Below are 19,429 nucleotides of genomic sequence, written 5' to 3' on the forward strand. Positions count from 1 at the left end.
GCTGATAATGGTAATATTTTATCATATCTTTTATTTTCTGTGTCACCTAAGCTCATTTTAACATCAACATCTGTGCGTACACACACATAAACATACACACACAGTTTTACTGGAGTAAAGAGGATTTATTTTATGTCTCTCTTCCCTTCCTCTGTCCCTTTTCTTTTCCTTAAATATGAACTTTAGAAGAGTCCTTATTATAAATTCTTAGTTTTCTCTTTATGACATAAATATCTTTAAACTTATTATTCCACTTTAGAAGCATGGATAGTAAAGTCATTCTCAAAGAAATGTAATCATCAAAGAACTCCTATCTCACAACTGAGTGAGAATGTAAGAATTGGCTTCCTATGTCTTGTCATAAAGAAAGACAATAAGCCATCACAGATTGTTAAGACTTGTGTTTAAGAAACACATCCCTTAAACTGGAAGATCCTTGCTTCTTCTCTGTCTTTTATTTTTTTTAAGGCTCTTGCTTCTTGGAATTTCAGTTGAGATTACTTGTTTCCTTTCTGCTGCTCAGCCTCTGATCAGGTTAAACTTACCTGATTAAATGTTGCTGAGATAAATGTTGCTTCGACACCCTGCCGTTTTCTCCTGTTTCATAGCTAGACTGTTTCCTCTGAACTCCACTATCTACAGAAACCATATTTTATTCCTTGGGCTTTTTCCCCCCTTGAAAGTAGTACTGCATATGATTCAACTGCAATATTTTTCTGCTTCTTACGTTTGGTCCTAGGAGTAATTTTTCTACTTTGTACAGGAATAAAATAATTCTCCTAGCTTCAGGGTCTCCAGTTCCATTTCAATTATTTTAAGGAAGTGACAAAGAATTCATCTTAGCTTCCTCCTGCTTGAATTTCCAAGTATGCTCCCCAACTTCTTATCTGTCTCCTTTCTATCCCTTTACCCATTGTTTTCATCGTCATGTTTGCCCTATTCAATGTTGATTATACTCCTAATAACCTCTCTTCTAGGCAAGAGTTTATCCTCAAAGGGAGCTTGTACTTGCTTTTTTTTGGAATTCACATTAGAACATGTAACTAATAAATGTTCTTTCTAAATCTCTGGTGCTCATATGCAATACTCAGAATTGCAGCTTGATAAATTCTGTCGATTTCAGTGATGCTACATCTTTGTCAGTACAAACCTGTTTGATATATGAATTTTTTCTTTTTGCAGTTCTCACTGTCTGTCTCGTTGGTTCTGATTTCTCTGCCTAAGTGTCTGATATCAGCAATAAAATGTACTAATATATACATATGAATTTTATATAATTTACACATTTCATATTTATTTTATGACTACCAGGTATTTGGGGTTGAATTACATCCACCTTACAAAGATATTGACTGTAACTTCATTTGAAAATACTTTTGCAGATAACCAAACTAAGAAGAGGTCCTAAGGTAGAGCCCTAAACTAGTATGCATGATATCCATCTTGGCTGATCAATAGAAAGTACAAGGCTAACCCAGGTTGAAAACCAGCTTAAGTGTAGACACCAGAAGAAAACAGAAGCAGACAGAATCTGAGAAACATTTTTTTTAAAAAATATTGCGTCTAGTGCCTCTTAAAGCAGAGGAAACACAAACAAAAAGAAATCCTTATTTAAACAGATTCCATGGCTTATCAACCAATGCTGAGCAATCACTGCAGAGGTACAGACACACAGTACAAGAGCCCAATCCCTTCCCTTTCTCTTTAAACCTCCTGGTGGGACCTACTTATCGGGCACAGCAGCAGGATAAAACAGAAAATTGAAAAACCAGCTATGGAGGTTAGGAAAGAGCCAGAGCATAGCCAGTGGCTCAACGTGAAACTTTGTGTCAGTCATTTTCTGAAGGTGCCAGCAATAAGCAAAGAAACAGCCACCACACAGAGGTGTGAAGCCTGTGCCAACATACCTGGTGGCTGAGTGATTGACAGCTTGACAGTTCCACTGAACAGGGAGGAAGACTGCTCCATGTTTTACTAACAATGCCACTCCCAGGACTTCATGGAACACTGTCTCAACCAGGGTCCTAGGGGGAATCGAAGCTGAACACGCTTAAAACAAACACTCCCTCCTCCCAGGCTCCCACCCACACTGCCCAATGAAAGACTCCAGAAGGGGTGCCAGTCTAGAATAGAGGACTGTGCGCCTACCTGAGTGGAGAAGGACTAGCTAACAGTGAGCTGGCCCCAGACAGCCTGGGGCTGTTTGTCAACAAAACAGCAGCTGTAATTTCTCCTGAACACAAATAGTAGCTTATAAACCTCCCCGATTTTACCTTATCCTGCGGGATTTGCCAGGACCTTACAGAACAGCCTGAAGGGACTCTCCACAGACAGAGGGCCCCTTCTCCCCTGTGCAGATTATAACCATTTAACCATATAACCAGAGATTATAACCATTAACCCTGGAGCAGGACCTGAGACTGGAAGGGCAGATCATTTTGAATAGAGACTTTAGTAGGCAACAAACTATATCTGAACAAGGACAGAAAATTGTTAAGGAAATGTGTGTGTGGTGTGTGTGTGTGTGTGTGTGTGTGTGTGTGTGCGCGCGCGTGATTGCTTTTTTGGTGTGTTTTATTTTGTTTTTATTTTTTCACATTTTTTTGAGATTTAGGGGTTACTTAAAGGGTTTCTAAACTCTGCATGTCCGGATACATCCTTCTAGTAGCCAAGATAGGAAAATAGCCTAGAGGCCCTACAAAAGATGAGAGGATTGAGAAAATGTGAGATAGATAAGTAGATAGGATAGATGATAGTATAGATATAGAGACACAGAAACAGATATAGACACATAGATACAAAAACAGATATTGATAGGAATATCTATAAGAAAGAATAATATGTTATTTTCAGGGAAATACATAGGTATTCAAATTAAGTATATTAAGTAAACTATATCAGGCGCTGAGACTCCAGTGGTTTATGTTTGACTTATATGTGATGTAGAATATAAATATATATGTGAAGACATGCAAAATCATATGCATACATACATGATTAGGGCTAATATATGTTTGGATACATACATAAGTATATGTAAATTATAATACAAAATATATCAAATAATATATATCATATATGTTATATAATGTTAGTATATTATATTATATGCATAATTATAATATATGTATGCATACATACATAATTATGACTAGTAAAATATGTATTAAAGTTTGTACTTTTTCTATTGTTACTATGCTGGGTTATAATTTTATGCCAAAGGGGCCGAGAGTTTGGCCTAGTGGTTAAAGTGCTTGCCTAGCATGCATGAAGACCCGGGTTCGATTCCTTGGTACCACATATATAGAAAAAAGCCGGAAGTGGTGCTGAGGCTCAAGTGGTAGAGCTCTAGCCTTGAGAAAGTCCAAGGACAGTGCTCAGGCCCTGAGCTCAAGCCCAGGACTGGCAAAAAAAAATAATTTTATGCCATAGAGATACTCTCCCTACTTGTCTCATTCTTCTTATGTATCTAGAGATGGAACATGAGGGTTTGACCCCCACTCTGTTATCCTAGATGCGTTTGGATGTCAGGCAAAACCACAGATAGGTGTGGAAGGCTTGATGCAGACAGAGCAATAAGACCTAAGCCTGGTCATAAATGATCCATTGTGGGCCTAACCAAAATACCTCACCTCCTCCATCCCTAAAAGCCTTTCAATAATCTCTGTTTTCTTGCACAGACCCCATAAAAGCCTAACTCCAACTCCATCTCCTTGCACAACCTCCATTTCTGCGTCCCCTCCCTTCTGTTCTTTAATAAACAGTCCTTGCCTGTTGAGATGAATTCGGCCTGTTCTTTTCTCCTCCATTTTTCTAATAGATCTGTTATTCAGCAATGCTTCACTGCAGCATAATAATACCACTAGGAAAATTTACATAATCATTTCAATTAAAAAACATAAAAGAACACATATTTTGAATGCCAATAGAATTACAATGTCTGTGGCGATAATAATGTCCATGTCCCAAAAATAGTTACTAAATCTGACAGCAAAAAAACTGTGAAAAGAAGCAGGATTAGAAGATTATGACACCTCATTGAGCTGAAGAACCCTTTGCTTTCTACTTGATGTCCGCACAAACAGTGCCAGGCAGTCACTAAAGTTTCTTATCATTTCCAAAACAATTCTTGGCTGCTTTCTTACATGGCAATTTGTAGTTTTATACAGAATGAACGCAAAATAACACTTGCAAACTTAAATTTAAGAGTTTGTGCTAACTGCAGTAGAGCTCATGAATAGTGGAAAGTTGCATTCCTAGATTAGGGAAAGGAAGTTATGTTACACTCAATTTAAAACTTGTAAAGATAAAATAGGTGCAAATGTTATGACAAACGCGAGGCGTTGAGAAAAAGCAATATGAGCTGTTGGCAACACTCCTTTATCAGACACTATGTTGGCCATACCCCAATTACTATCATACTTGTCTGACTGCAGATTTTTGCTTTACACTTGAATGAAACCAATTACGTACAGCACATGAATCAGCCTTTGGCACACTGGTAATGTCTGTAGGAAAAAAAAGATATGGACACCAGATTTTGATCCATTCATCATTGAATTGTCATGCTGCTGGAGAAGAGGTTTACTTAGGCAATTATGTTGTGAACTGTAATGTAGCCAAAACAAAGTTTATTAAACTCAGTATCAACTGGATTAGAGTTCTGTACCTTGCAAACATAGATTTATGCATATTACTGTGTGGTATTTAGATCACAGAGGAAAATGGTTGATCAACAATGTAGTCACTATCTTGATTGGTTTTAATAAACTCAACATGAGCATGTGTTTGTTTTTAATTTACTTAGCATTAGTCTGTTTGCATGACAGTGTAAATGCATTGTGGGGATGAGAAGTGATTTTTCTATTTCTTCTTATTAGTGATAGAAAATCAAAGCTAAAAGTTTGAGCATAAATGCTTACTGATCTCTATAAAGGAAATAGTATGAAACAGTACAGATATTATTGAGTATGAAGAGTTTATGTACAGTGCTTTTAGTATTATTTTTTAAACATATTTATATGGTCATATGCATGTATTATAAGAGAATATAGAGAACTTTATCATTTGTTACACAAGTTTTTTAAATTTATTTCTTGTTTTTAAGGAGAAATTCCTATCTTACGTGTCTTTATTCAAGTTCTTCCTGAATAACTCTAAAGCTAATATTTGAAAACATATTTACATTGTTTTGAACTGCAGAGGAAAATACTGTTAGAATTTGCAAAATATAACTTTGACTTAGTTGGAGTGGTAATATAAAATGAAATTGTTAAACACAGGAACAATTTAGAGTACTTTTTGAGAAATACATTCTCAAATTTATCACACTACTTCCTATTAAAATGGTCATCAAAATGGAAAACAGTGTTTTACCACATGCAAAAGCATTGAAATTTGTATGTCAGTTTTGGGCATTCTTCAATATACATTGATGATATAAAACTAAAATTTAATAAAAAATTTAAAAATGTTATAGCTTATTTTCATTAAGTGAAATGCCCTTAATAATAGGATTTTTTATTTTCACTTTAATATATCTGTAGTATAATATGTTTGTAATACAATGGTTACTTTTTACTTAAAAATTGAGAGACATTGTGTAATGCTTATGTATAGTAAGGGAAGGGGAAATCAAGATGATTGGGAGTGGGTAGGGTAATGGAATGTGGGAGAAAAAACATGGGAAGTGGTAACAATGTTCAAGAAATAGTGTACCCACTATCTGAAGAATGTAACTGTAATCTCTCTATACTTCACCCCAACAATAAAAAATAAATAAGTAAGTAACCTTTCTATTAATCACAATGAAAATATCTGGAAAAAAGAGTAGATCTTTTCTATACTGTCGAGTAATTTTAGTTTTTCAGCTAAGATTGATTTTAAACTTCTCATTTGCTTTGAATGGCATTTCAAAGGCATCCATGGGCGATTCCTGTATCCAGCATCCCAATTAATAGTCAAACACTTTTAATCAAATTGTGACTATACCAAAATGACCTCTCATAGAAGCTCCTGCAAAATATCTTGTCTTTGTGGTCATGGTTACGTTTGTAAAACTTCATGTCAGGATTTACCCTATATTAGTTATTCATATCATTTTGCTATTTCATTCTGGTAAGTTTTCAAAAAGAAATCATTGCTTCCTTTTCTGAGAACAATAAGAATGTCATTTAAATTCTAATCTTATAATCTATTTGAATTTGGGTGTATTCTACTATCTGGATAAAAGCATAATAAATCACATCGTTTAATATGTATGCTTCTCATACCATGCATTTGTGTCCTTATTATTTAAAAATATTGAGTTAAAGGAGGAAAATCATGAAATGAAAGATACATTGCAATAGATGCCACAGCAATACATAATTTGAGATAAGAATCTATTCTGAACTTTTCTGCCAGGGCTACCTTCAACCTCCTAACTATGAACCACAGCGCTGGGCTAACACACTGGTCTTATTCATGAGACATCCACATCATGTTCTAATCATTTCCCAGAGGCATCCGGTATCTAACCCCATCACATTGAGGGTCATGTTTCAATATATGAAGTTTGGGGAAAAAATAGATTCAACAAATGTAAAATTTCATTTTTCAGTTCTGCAACATGGTGTTCTGTCTGTGGAAGGAGATGGGTCTTCACAACAATGACTCTGAGGAACAAGACAAAGAACTTTTGAATCTGGGATAGGTATAGAGTCTGATGTGATGATTCATTTCAGTAGCTAAAAACTTATTTGTAAAAATTATTTGTAAAAATTATTTGCATGAAGATTTTCTTTATTTTTTGTTTTGCACTCTAGCTATGTTTTCCTTCTTTTCATATATGTGTGTGTCTGTGTTTATATAGGCATGTATATATACATATATATAAAGATTTCACTCCCTTAAAAATATTGATTTGTTGCTGGGTACCAATGGATCATGTCTGTAACCCTAGCTACTTTATAGGCTGAGGTCTGATAATCAAGGTTTAAAGCCAACCAGCTCAGGAAAGTTGGTGAGACTCAACTCCAGCAAGCTGCTCATAAAAATCTGGATGTGCCTCTGTTGCTCAAGTAGTAGTGTTAGCCTTTAGCACAATGAGGCTCAGAGGCAGCACCCAGGTGCTGAGTTCAAGCCCATGATCTGAAAAAAACAACAAAATATTTAGCCTTCAGCAATCACCATTTCATCTCAGTCCAATCCTAATTTGCATTATTTTTAGTTTTGTGAAATTTTAGTATATTTATTTGGTAAGTATCCACTTCTAAATTTCTTATTATAATTTGTAAGTAATTTAACTCAATACAAATTTGTTGCATTCCAACACTTAATTATTTGTTAGGAGTTTTTGTATATTATCATCAATTCATGTATTAATTGTTAGTTATTTAAACAATTTGTTTTAAGTTTTACCTTTAGTAGATTAGTTGTGTATCCAAGGATCTGCTCTCAGAATTTTCTTTTTATCTTTCTGACAGGTGATTTATTCCTTAGCAGGATATATTAGAGATAATATTCTCTTTCTCATACACATAGCCATACTCTCGTTTCTTTTTTATTATGAGTTATCAGAGTATCTACCTGATTCGATTTTCTTCAATGACTGTGAATTTTTTTCCCTTCAGAAAAAAGTACTCTATTTTCTTCTTTCACATAGCTTGCTTTGGTCAAATGTAGAGGTGATCCATTCCAATCATATGCAATGTTTCAATGCTTATTGACATGTTCTCTTTACCCAACCTTACCAGCTTGCCTATCTTCTGGCTAGCTTTGGTTTTTACCTTTGGTTTTCCAGTGAAGATTATATAGAAGTAAACAAGACATACACTTGCTGTATTTGATAGCATGAGATGAGACACAAAAAAGTGATTGTATTATGCTGGAAACAGGGTAGGGAAGTAATAAACCTTTGATATATGTAAGTGATGTGGTACTATGAGACCATTAAGGGTATCATGCTCATTTTATACATGAGTACCAATTAAATAAAAACTTGAAATTAACTTAGTTGGAAAAGAATGACTAAGTGAAAATAGATTATAGCCGTGACTTCTGCTTTGATGTCTAACCCTTCCTGGAAAATTGTGGAAAGGAATAATTGTCACAAAAAATAATTACGCTCCTGGAAATCCACTCACACAGCTAAATGGAATCCATTAGTAAAGAAAACCATGGTATTGGCTCAGTTATTATGCCAAAACTAATCCCAGAATCTGAATTTTAAAATTGTGTAATTCTTTGATGACTAAACTAATAAAGATATTTTAGGTCCCAATACATTATAGAACATAAATGAAAAATTCCATACTTTATAAATACCGATATTTTGAAATGCTTTTTATAATGCTGTGCACGTTAAAATATATGTATGTACCAATGTAAAAATCGTAACATAAATAAATAAATGGAGAGGTCACCCAGAAAACAAGCTACAGCCTAAGTCAAGAACTAGTTATGAGGTTTAATTAACAGCCCCATCCCACTCCCCCAGGAAAAATGCATTTCTAATGCATAAATAGCAAAAATCAGTTGTGGGTGGGTGTTTTCCTTCTATTCTATTTCTTTTTAAATAAAAATATTGGATGTGGTTACATCTTTTATCATTAACCATTAATGGATATATGGATTGTCTCTGATAATTCACAGGTTTCTAAAAAGGACAGAGTATTTGGTTTTTTTGTGGTTGTTGTGATTTTTGTTTTTTTAATTGTAATTAATAGAGGGGTTACAGTTATATTTGCCAGATGGAAGGTGCATTACTTCTCACACATTGATACCTCTTCTCATGTTTTGTTTCCATTTCTCTCCCCCAACCTCCTCCCCTCATCTCATTTCCTCCTTCCTTTTCCTTATTCAAATCAACAAATAAATGTATATATAATATACCAGATAACAAGGTCAGATACTGTAACAATATGAGGTTGACCATGAGGGTAAAAAAAGAAGAAACTTAACATAGTACATTAAGAACAACAAACTCACAAGTAAAGGTTCTTGTTTCCATATCCTAGAGTTCATTTCACTTAGTCTCAGACTGTGTGACCTTATGTACCTAGTTTTGAACTTAATCCTCTGCAAGGAGAGTCCTAGATGTGTACTAATTATTACAAATAAGGGAAACCATGGAGCCTATGTTTCTTTGGGTCTGGCTTACTTCACTTAATATGATTTTTTTCCAAGTCTTCCCATTTCCTTACAAATAGGAAAAAAATATGTCAATTTCCAAACTCAATCTTTTCTTTAGATATTTCAGGAAGTTCAATCATCTATATTTAGATATATATGTATATACATATGTAGATTTGCACTTATATAATATATATATATATATTTTTTTTTGGTGGCAATTGAGACTCCACTTGGGGCCTTGACTTGTTATGCAGATGTTCCACTCCTCGCTATCTATTGCATTTAATTCCAGATCTTTTTTCTTTGTTTTTTGTTGTTGTTGTTGTTTTTTGTTGGTTTTTTTTGCCAGTCCTGGGTTTGAGCTCAGGGCCTGATCAGTGACCTTGGACTTTCTCAAGGCTAGAGCTCTACCACTTGAGCCTCAGCACCACTTCCAGCTTTTTTTTTCTATGTATGCGGTATGGAGAAATGGAACCCGGGTCTTTGTACATGCTAGGCAGGCATTCTACCACTATGCCAAACTCCCAGCCCTCTTTGGTTATTTTTGTGATACAGTTTTTAGTTTTCCTGAGGTGTACCTTGAATGAAATCCTCCTCTTTATACTTTTCACCATCAGTGGTATTACATGTTATCAGACTAAGAATTTTCTGATGAGATATAGCCTCATGAACTGTATACCTGAGAAAAACCTCAAATCATTGCCTTCCAAAATCAGTCTGCCTAGCAATTATGTAGTATGAATAACTACACTAGCTAAGATTAAGTAACATTTGAAATGTTACATCTATTAAGTATTGAAATGGTTGTTCTATCAGAAATTAGGAGATTCAGCTAAGCAAGTATCCATTTATTGTATGTGATTTAAAATTGAAAATGGTAGCAGTCTGTCATCCAGAGGTTAAATATTACCATATGAGGTAAGAGAATTGCTATTCTGTGCAAGAGCTCTGTTGCTGAAATTATTGTGCAATGAAGATTTTAGAAATAAATTCTTCCACAAAAAGAGAGGACAGTTGTTGATTATTTCTTAAGTCTCCTACTTGAAAAAGTTATATTTCAATCTGATAGGATGACAATACATCATTGTAGACAGCTGAAACTATTGGACCACTTAAAATTGCTCTCTTCAAAATCAGTCACCAGATCTAATGGATACCTCAGAAAATACATCTAAGCAAAGCTTGTAAAATATCCTTATTCATTTTCAAGTAGACAATTATATGATTGTGTAATCATATAATTTTGTAGTGATTGATATAGCAACAATCATTGAGTAAATAATTAATAACTTAACAAATAGTTAACTAATGATCAGTAATGTTATTACATAATTAATAATTAGTTATTAAATTTTAAATAATTCTTTGATAATATTTATTCAGTAATGCATCAGTGGGGCACTTGAAATTAAATTTTATTTGCTCACTAATTTTCTCATGGTACAATATGTGCAAAAATAAAGAAAATAAAGAAATAGATGTAATTGGATATGAAGGCAATCTAAGCAGTTTTCTTCTGTGTGCATCAATAAACATTGGACAGTGAAAAGCATTTGTAACATCTTTATCATACTAACATGAATTATGCCTTTCAATTTTTTAATAATAAACACAAACAAATCGCTACTGCAGAATAAATGTCAAATACTAATGGAAACAGAAAGCAAGAGCCATACCTGAAAGAATAATAAATTGCTAGCCAAAATACTTGATCTTAAATAAAATAAAATAAATACTTGTTCTTAATAATATGTTATGACATTGTTTTGAAAATCATTTTGGTCCATATTTTCCATAGATTATCTTTCTCCATTTGTTTGCTCATTGTTTTACTTCCTGGAATTCATTTGATAATAATTATTTTATATGATGAGAGACAGAGACACATAATACCTTTGGAACCCTCCTTTTTGTGTCATTCTTTAGTCTCATTGTGTTACTGTTGTCATATTTTTAATATGTTTATTAGGGCAATTTGCACAAGAAAAGTTTCATGATGGTATTTCCAGGCATAAGTACAGGGCCATCACCTCTCCACTTCTCTTCTTTTTCTCCCACTCCCTTCTTAAGGCAATTACAAAAAGTTTCATTGTTCGATTTTTCATATGTACATGTAATGTGCTTTGATCACATTCACCTTCTTGCTATCTATTCCCCAACAGAGCCCACTTTTGCTCTTGACTTTCATTTTGTAAAATGTAGTTTAACTTGTATCAAGATTTTCTACCATGGCCTTTCACTATGCATATATGTTTTGATCAAGATAACCTTCTCCATTGCTCTTTCCCTTACCATAGCTCCTATTATTTAAGCTTTCATTGCTTTACCCACTTTGTTTTAAACCAGATTAGAAGCTTTTTTTTTTTTTTTTTTTTGGCCAATCCTGGGCTTGAGCTCAGGGCCTGAGCACTGTCCTGGGACTTTCTCAAAGCTGAAGCTTTACAATTTGAGCCATGGCACCACTTCCGGCTTTTTTTCTATGTATATGGTACGGAGGAATCGAACCTGGGTTTTTGTGCATGCTAGGCAAGCACTCTACAGCTAGGCCAAACTCCCAGGCCCATATTAGAAACTTTTGATGAGAGATTTGATTCTATTAGCAAATTATAATTAGTTTTACATAATGTCTCTTGTTTGTTTTAGCAACTGAATAGTTCATCCTGAATAGGATTTGTCAGTCTTTCGATTAAACATCTGGAAAACTGCAATTGAAATGAAATGACTTCTCTTAACACTGACATGGTAACAATCTTTTATCCAACCTCCAGTAGTTTACACTGCTTAAAAAAGTCAGTAAAGAAACATTCAGTCCAAGAATGGTAGTACACTTGTGATTTGGTTCATGAACACGAGAAGTCCTGATTGTGAAGGAGTAAAGTCTTTAGCCCACAGTTTTCCATCATTCAGAAGTGACAACGAAATAGCTAGTAGAGAATAATGTAAAGCTGGCTCTCATCTACTAGGAAATAAAAATGTTCATAAACATATTACTCAAAGATGACAGAAAATAAAGCAATAAAAAGTTGTTATGCCCCAAAGAGTTTGAAGACAGTTATAATTCAGGATGAGACTAGTGGCATCTGTATTCCTAGCTACTCAAGAGGTTACAATCTGAAGGGCAAGGTTCAAAGGCAGCCCAGGGCGGACAATCAGTTACCAAAAGCCAGAAATGGAGCTGGGACTAAAATGGCAGAGGGCAAGCTTTGATCAACAAAGCTAAGGGAGAGGGTAAGACCCTGAGCTGAATTCCCAGTACCAGCACACACATACACAAACATGCACGTGCATACATGGACACACACACACACACACTCGCACACACACAAAAGAAAGAAAGAAAGAAAGAAAGAAAGAAAGAAAGAAAGAAAGAAAGAAAGAAAGAAAGAAAAAAGAAAAAAAGAAAAGGGAAAGAAAAAGAGAAAAAGAAAGAGGAAGGAAAGAAGGAGGGAAGGAAGGAAGGAAGGAAGGAAGGAAGGAAGGAAGGAAGGAAGGAAGGAAGGAAGGAAGGAAGGAAGGAAAAAAGGAAGGAAGGAAGGAAGGAAGGAAGGAAGGAAGGAAGGAAGGAAGGAAGGAAGGAAGGAAGGAAATTGATTCAACCCCATTTCAGCAGAAAACATAAAGATGTGTTTTTTTTGTTTTTTTTTGTTTTTGCCAGTTCTCTGGCTTGAACTCAGAGCCTGTGCACTGTTCTTGGGCTTTCTCATGGCTAGCACTCTACCACTTCAGCCACAGCACCACTTCTGGTGATACAGAGGAATCAAACCCAGGGTTTCATGCATTTTAGGCAAGCACTCTGCCATTGGGCTACTCTCTCAGCCCAACATAAAGATTTTGAAGGATACCCATAATTACAGATAAAGCCCAAAATTCAAAGGGAGATTAGGTTAATTAGTACCCCAGCCAGATCACTGAACCTCACTTACACATTTGGGTCTCTGTTTCCAAATGCTTTCTGAAATAAATCATTTTTAAAAAGTCTGTTTAGAGCAGGGTGCAGTGGCTTATGCCTGTAATCCTAATTTCTCAGGAGGCGTGATCAGAGGATCAATGTTCAAAGCCATCCCATGCACAAAAGGACTTGAGACTCTTATCTCCAATTAACCTCTAGAAAACAGGGGTAGGGCATTAGCCTTGAGCAGAAAAGCTCTGGAACAGCGCCCAGACCAACTTCAAGTCCTATGATCGCCCCCCCAAAATCTATTTAGATACACTTCCAGATTTACAGTTTCATTTTCTGTCCATTGTACAGAATTTGTCCATGTAATTTTTAAATTGTGGCTCCTTTTAACCTATATTGAAGTTTTTATAAAGAAGGAGATATTTACCTTGTTCTAATTAGCTTGTGTCAGAAGCTAGAAATGTAAACTGTAAAGTAGAAGAATCTAATCTCTACACTCAAATATATCTATCCATATGATGTTTCACGAGTCAATAGATCTTATTTGAAAAAAAAGAAAAAATCAGTCCAAACACAGGACCATTTAACTGTACTGGAATAGGGCTAATTTTAATTAAAGATTAGATTCAAGTAAGGAATTTCCAGATTCTAGTAGACATTAAGATATTATAAGTACTTATTTCTAACTTCTGATTAATCCTACATAGAACATTTTGTCTTGACATTAGAGAAATGACTCCAAGGTTTCATACCTTTCTTTATGTAATTTCCATCTTCTTTGAAAGACTGAATCATTTATTTGTTTTTCCTAATCAGACCAAGGACTCTCTCTATATATTTCACTAGGCAGACATTGGCATTTGCCAGATACTAGCCATTTGTATGTGGTTCTCACCTTCATACAACCATACAGATTGACAGTGATAAGAATCAATCATAACTCTATTACCTCTCTGTAGTGGATTTTATGAGCAAGGTCTCCTGAGCTATTTATAATCAGCATTCATCAACAAGCTGAAACAAATTTTATACAGTGATTTTGTTCAGAACAATGAAAGAATTTTATGTTCAATTTATTTCAATAATTTGAACTTCACATATTAGAGAAAGTTATATGTGGATCTCTCTGGCACTTACTTGAAAACAATAATCATTAGCAATTCTGATTTCTCAGTTCCCTATTTTTCAGACAGTAGGGGAAAGCCATTAAATGTGTTATGAATAGCAAGAAGTTTTCTACACCATGAACGTGTGTGACAAGATGTTTCAGTACTAATTTTGTCCATTTGTTCTTCCCATAAGGTTTAAGGCTCAACGATCTTTAAGTGGGACTTAGCACTTCATATAGTTTTGTATTCTTGCTTATATTGTTGATTGTATCAAAATTCTGTTATCAAATGACATTTGGCACATTTTTTAAATTTAGCCTGATACGTCTGTCTTTCAGTAGAGAATAATTTATTTAAATATTGTCTGTTTCTTTCAAGTCATGTATTATCTTTACTGAACATATCTTTTGCATGAAAAAATACAAAAAAAGGACATAGTGACGAGAAGTACCGTACCAGATTTAAATATATTAAATTATGTATTTCATGAAAGATAAGCAAAGTTTCTCCCTTTTAATTTTTTTCAATAAACACCTTTGAAATGGGAAGAATAAGGATGAGAGAACAAAGTCATAAAATTCTATGGACACATGTGAAAAATGAGGAGAATTGCAAAAAGGGTAACATTAGTGAAGATGGATTGTGCTCCTAACCTGACAGGTTGAAATTAAACCCTCTGTATAAATGCCTAAAAATATTTTTTTAAAGTAAATAATAGGGCTGGAAGTTTGGCCTAGTGGTAGAGTGCTTGCCTAGCATGCACAAAGACCCAGGATAGATTCCTCAATGCTGAGGCTCAAGTGGTAGAGCTCTAGCCTTGAGAAAGTCCAAGGCCCTGAGCTCAAGCCCAGGACTGGCAAAAAGAAAAAAAAAGTAAGTGATAAAATTGGTGTTTTGTATGATTGCCTTCATTATTTATATTTCTCTCTCTTCACCCTCTCACAGTCAGATTATGAGTAAAATACAGTCATAGAGTGCCTAATGGTTTTCAGTCACCGTATTCTGCAGTTTATATTTATGGGTCAATAAATTTAATTCAATTTCACTGATGAGGATTCAGATGTAATGATATATACAGCATATTTCTCAAGATTCTCTAATAAAAGCAGTAGATAGATGGATGGATAGATAGCTAGATAGATACAATATAAGTGGATTAGGTTAATAATTTGGGAAGGGAAAGAAGTACTTGCTGAGACCAGGTGTCAAAGAATTCTAGGCGATACAGAATATCATGCTGGAGACCTGGAAGGAAGCTAATTTCCTAGAGGATGGTCATCATTCTGCTGACAAAATTCAAAGAAGTAATTGGGAAATATCTTTTTTATGTTTATTGTGGGTCATGTGGCTGGAACTCGTCCTGGGTGCTGTCCTTGAGCTCTTCAACTCAAGGTTACCACCCTATCCTTGAGCCAAGCCCCACTTCTCGATTTCTAGAGGTTAACTGGAGATAAGAGGCTCAGCTCCTTTTATGTCCTAGCTGGCTTTGAATTTTCAACCTCAGATCTCAGCCTCCTGATTATCTAGGATTACAGGAGTGAGCCAACATGGCCCAGCTGGGAAATATCTTTTGAGTATAAAGACAAATCTCATAAAATGGAATTATATTGGAAAGGAATAAAGTACTCTGCAATATACAACAAAATTGTCTCAGAAAAATTGAAATACTATAACAATGTGAGATAACCAAGGACAGCAAAAGAGCTGAGAGATAACATAGTACATTAAGGACAACAATCACTCATTATATGGCTTTTGTTTCTATATTGGGGAGGTCTTTACATTTAGCATCATTTTATTTGGCCTTATGTATCTAGGTTTTGTTCTGTTGTAAATCTCTGCTAGGAGAGCCCAAGATTAGGACACATGAGGGAAACCATTGAGCCTATGTTCCTTTGAGTCCGGCTTACTTCACTTAATATGATTTTTTCTAAGTCTTTCCGTTTCCTTACAAATGGGGCAATGTCATTCTTTCTGATAGCAGCATAGAATTCTATTGTGTATAAATACCACATCTTGTTGATCCAATCATCTACTGAGGGGCATTTGTGCTGGTTCCATTATTTTTGCTATGGTAAAAAGTGCTGCAATGAATATTGTTGTGCTAGTGGCTTTAGTATGTCCTTGATTCTGGACCTTTTGGGTTAAGAGTCAAGGAGTGGAATGGCTATGTCAAAGGGGCGCTTTATGTTTTAGTCTTTTGAAGAACAGCCATAATGCTTTCCATAGTGATTGAACGAGGTTTGCACTCCCACCAACAGTATAGTAGTGATCCCTCTTGGCCATGTCCTAGCATCTGTTATTGGATTTCTTGATAATGACCATTCTAACTGGAGTGAGGTGGAATGTTAGAGTTGTTTTGATTTGCATATCTTTTATAGATAGATATGTCCAGCATTTCTTCATGTGTCTATCAGCATTCTTATTTGCTCTTCAGAGAAGTCTCTCTTTAAGTCTTTGGCCTATCTCTTAATGGGACGGTTGTTTCTTTGAAGATTTATTTTGGAGAGATTCATTTTTTAGCTGTAGATTATATTTTAGATATGAGGCCTTGTGTGTTTTATGGCTAGTGAAGATCTTCTCCAGTCTGTAGCCTTTCTGTTTAACTTGCTAGCTATGTCCATTGCCATACAGAAGCTCTGCAGTTTAATGCAGTCCCATTTGTCTGAACTTTCTTTAATTTGTTGTGTTTCTGTGTCTTATTAAGCCAGTTTGGTCCTGTGCCAAAAAGACCTAGTGTATCTCCTATTCCTTCTTGTAAAGTTTTCAGGGTATCTACTTTTATCTCAAGGTCTTTGATCCATTTGGAGTTAATCCTGATTCAGAGTGACATAGAAGAATCCAACTTTAGTTTTCTGAGGTTGCTTAACTAATTCTGCCAGCACCACTTTTTGAAGAGGTTGTCTTTCTTCCATTCCATTTTTTGGTTCCCTTAATCAAAGATTAGGTGGCCATAGGTCAGTGGGTTGATTTCTGGGTTTTCAGTTCTATTTCACTGGTCCTCAGAACTGTTCTTGTGAGCATACCAAACTGTTTTGGTTTCTATAACTCTGCAATAGAATCTAAAGTTTTTACAGAAATTCCTCTTGTGCTGTTCTTTCTGCTAAGAAAATAATATTATTATTCCATGCGAAATTTTGGATTGCTTCTTTTATTTACCTAAGGAATAACATTGGGATATTGATGGGTTTTGCCTTGAATTTGTAGATAGTTCTTGGCAAGATTGCCATTTTCACGACGTTAATTCTTCCAATGAGGAGGATGGGAGGTTTTTCCATTTCCTCAGTGTTGCTTTAATTTCCTTTTTCAGGTTTTTAAAGCTTTTATCATAAAGGTTCTTTACATTCTTAGTTAAGGTAATTTCTAAGTAATTTGTTTGCTTTGAGTGTCTTGAAAAAGAAGTTGCTTTCCTGATTTCTTTCTCTATCTTCTCCTTGTTGGAATACAGGAAAGCAGTTGATTTTTGAGGGTTAATTTTATACCCTGCTATTTCAACAAAAGTTTTTGACTCACAGTTACTTTTGAACATTTAGCAAAGTATAATTAATTTTATTTGTTATTGCACATTTCCTGAAATAATGGTATATTTTGAGGCTTTCCTAAGTTTCAGAATTTGGTCTAAGACTAGAATTTTAATACATTTTTTGTCTAACAGGAAATAGAAAAATAGCTTAGAATAAAAGAAGTAAAATAGCCAAATAATAGAAGTTTGGAATCTTCCATGAATATCAGTCTTAATAGACCTAGCAAATAAACAGATGGCAGACAGAGTAATTATTACATGAAATCACTATGCCTTATAAGACAGACAACTATTTCCAATATTAAATAAGCACAAATAAAAATTATTAAGAATATAAGCTCATAAGAAATTTTATAAAAATATTTAAATAAGAGAATGATATAGTTTTATCTTATACTCTGAATATCTGAATGAGGATTTATGGTAATGGACATTTTCTTGCTAATGAAATAGCTTATTTTGCAGTGAATTATTACTTATACCTTGTATGTATCTCTACTTTACTTCCACCAAAAGGTCTGCAAAAGGAATGACCAGAAAGAAAGGTTTTCCAAAAGCTGGTATTAAAATAACACATATTGAAGACTAGTAGGAATAAGTCATTATTTACAGACATCTCCAAAGTTAGTATTTGTCACTCTTTGATTTGGGAGCCTTTTTATCTTTTGGTCTTCTGTTTTATTTTGTAGTGTTGATTTCTTGGTTTTATCATCATGGTTCTAGCTTTTGACTTTAGAACTCTTTGCACTTTCAGTTACTTTTGCATGTTACTGAGATAAGGTCTATGTTTTAACTGGAGAAACTTTCTGTCTTCTCCTTAATTATGGAAGTTCAGGACACCAAACTAGCTTAAAGTTTTACTACTTTTTGTCTTTTCCAGTCTTAGCCTGTGGTATTTCTGTTAGAAAGCCAGGTGGGTCCTATGGGTCTTCCGAGGTGTTGGCTATTAGTAAGAATTAGAGCTTGAAGTTTTATAATAAAGATTCCTATCTACATTAGACTGTGGTGGTGCTTGGGGGGAAAACTCAATATTCTTTGGCACCTTTTGCAAATTCAAAGACTAAATCAGATAATATTTTAGAGTAATGTAGAGAACTTTTTATCTGTGAGAATTCAGTATCCTTATGGCTCTTAAATTTGTCATATGAAACAATTTTGTATGGAATATAACCTTTTATTTTTTTGATATCTTGCAGCATATTCACACCGACACACTTGATCTTGAATACTCTGAGGTCAGCTTTACAGTTAAATCATGGATTTAATTTTCCTCTAGACTTATATTTTAAGCATAAAAACATTTGCGGAAATAGGAAGTCTTTTACTCCTTAACTTGTTTTCTAACCTTTGCTAAATTATACAATAGTTACATCATTTGTTCATTTCTTTCTGTTTCTCACAAACTCTGTTTAAGAACCAATTTGGCCTAAAAGGTCTCTTTAGATCAATTTGAAGCCTCACAGTGTTCAAATTTTCTTTTTCATTTTGTGGCATAATTGTATTGTTAAATATTCTGGCACTACAGTACACATATTGTCATCTCCATTCCCTTAGCCTCCTGTTCAGTTCCAATTTATACTCCATCAAAATATCCCTCAGGTTGCTTTTTTTTTTCTGTAACTGTCTGGTTCCAAAGTTAATGTCAGACAGTTTAGATTTTTGTGGGCTCATACACAGAATCTGATTCTTGACTGAAAGTTCCATGAAGCTATTTCCTTGAGGAATGCATGCTTCATGCGCATGACCAGTTGTCACTATGGTGTTTGGATTTTCAGAACTGGA

The sequence above is a fragment of the Megascapheus bottae genome, chromosome 4 (genome assembly GCF_031878675.1).
Source record: "Megascapheus bottae isolate mThoBot1 chromosome 4, mThoBot2.hap1, whole genome shotgun sequence".
Taxonomy (NCBI): Eukaryota; Metazoa; Chordata; class Mammalia; order Rodentia; family Geomyidae; genus Megascapheus; species Megascapheus bottae.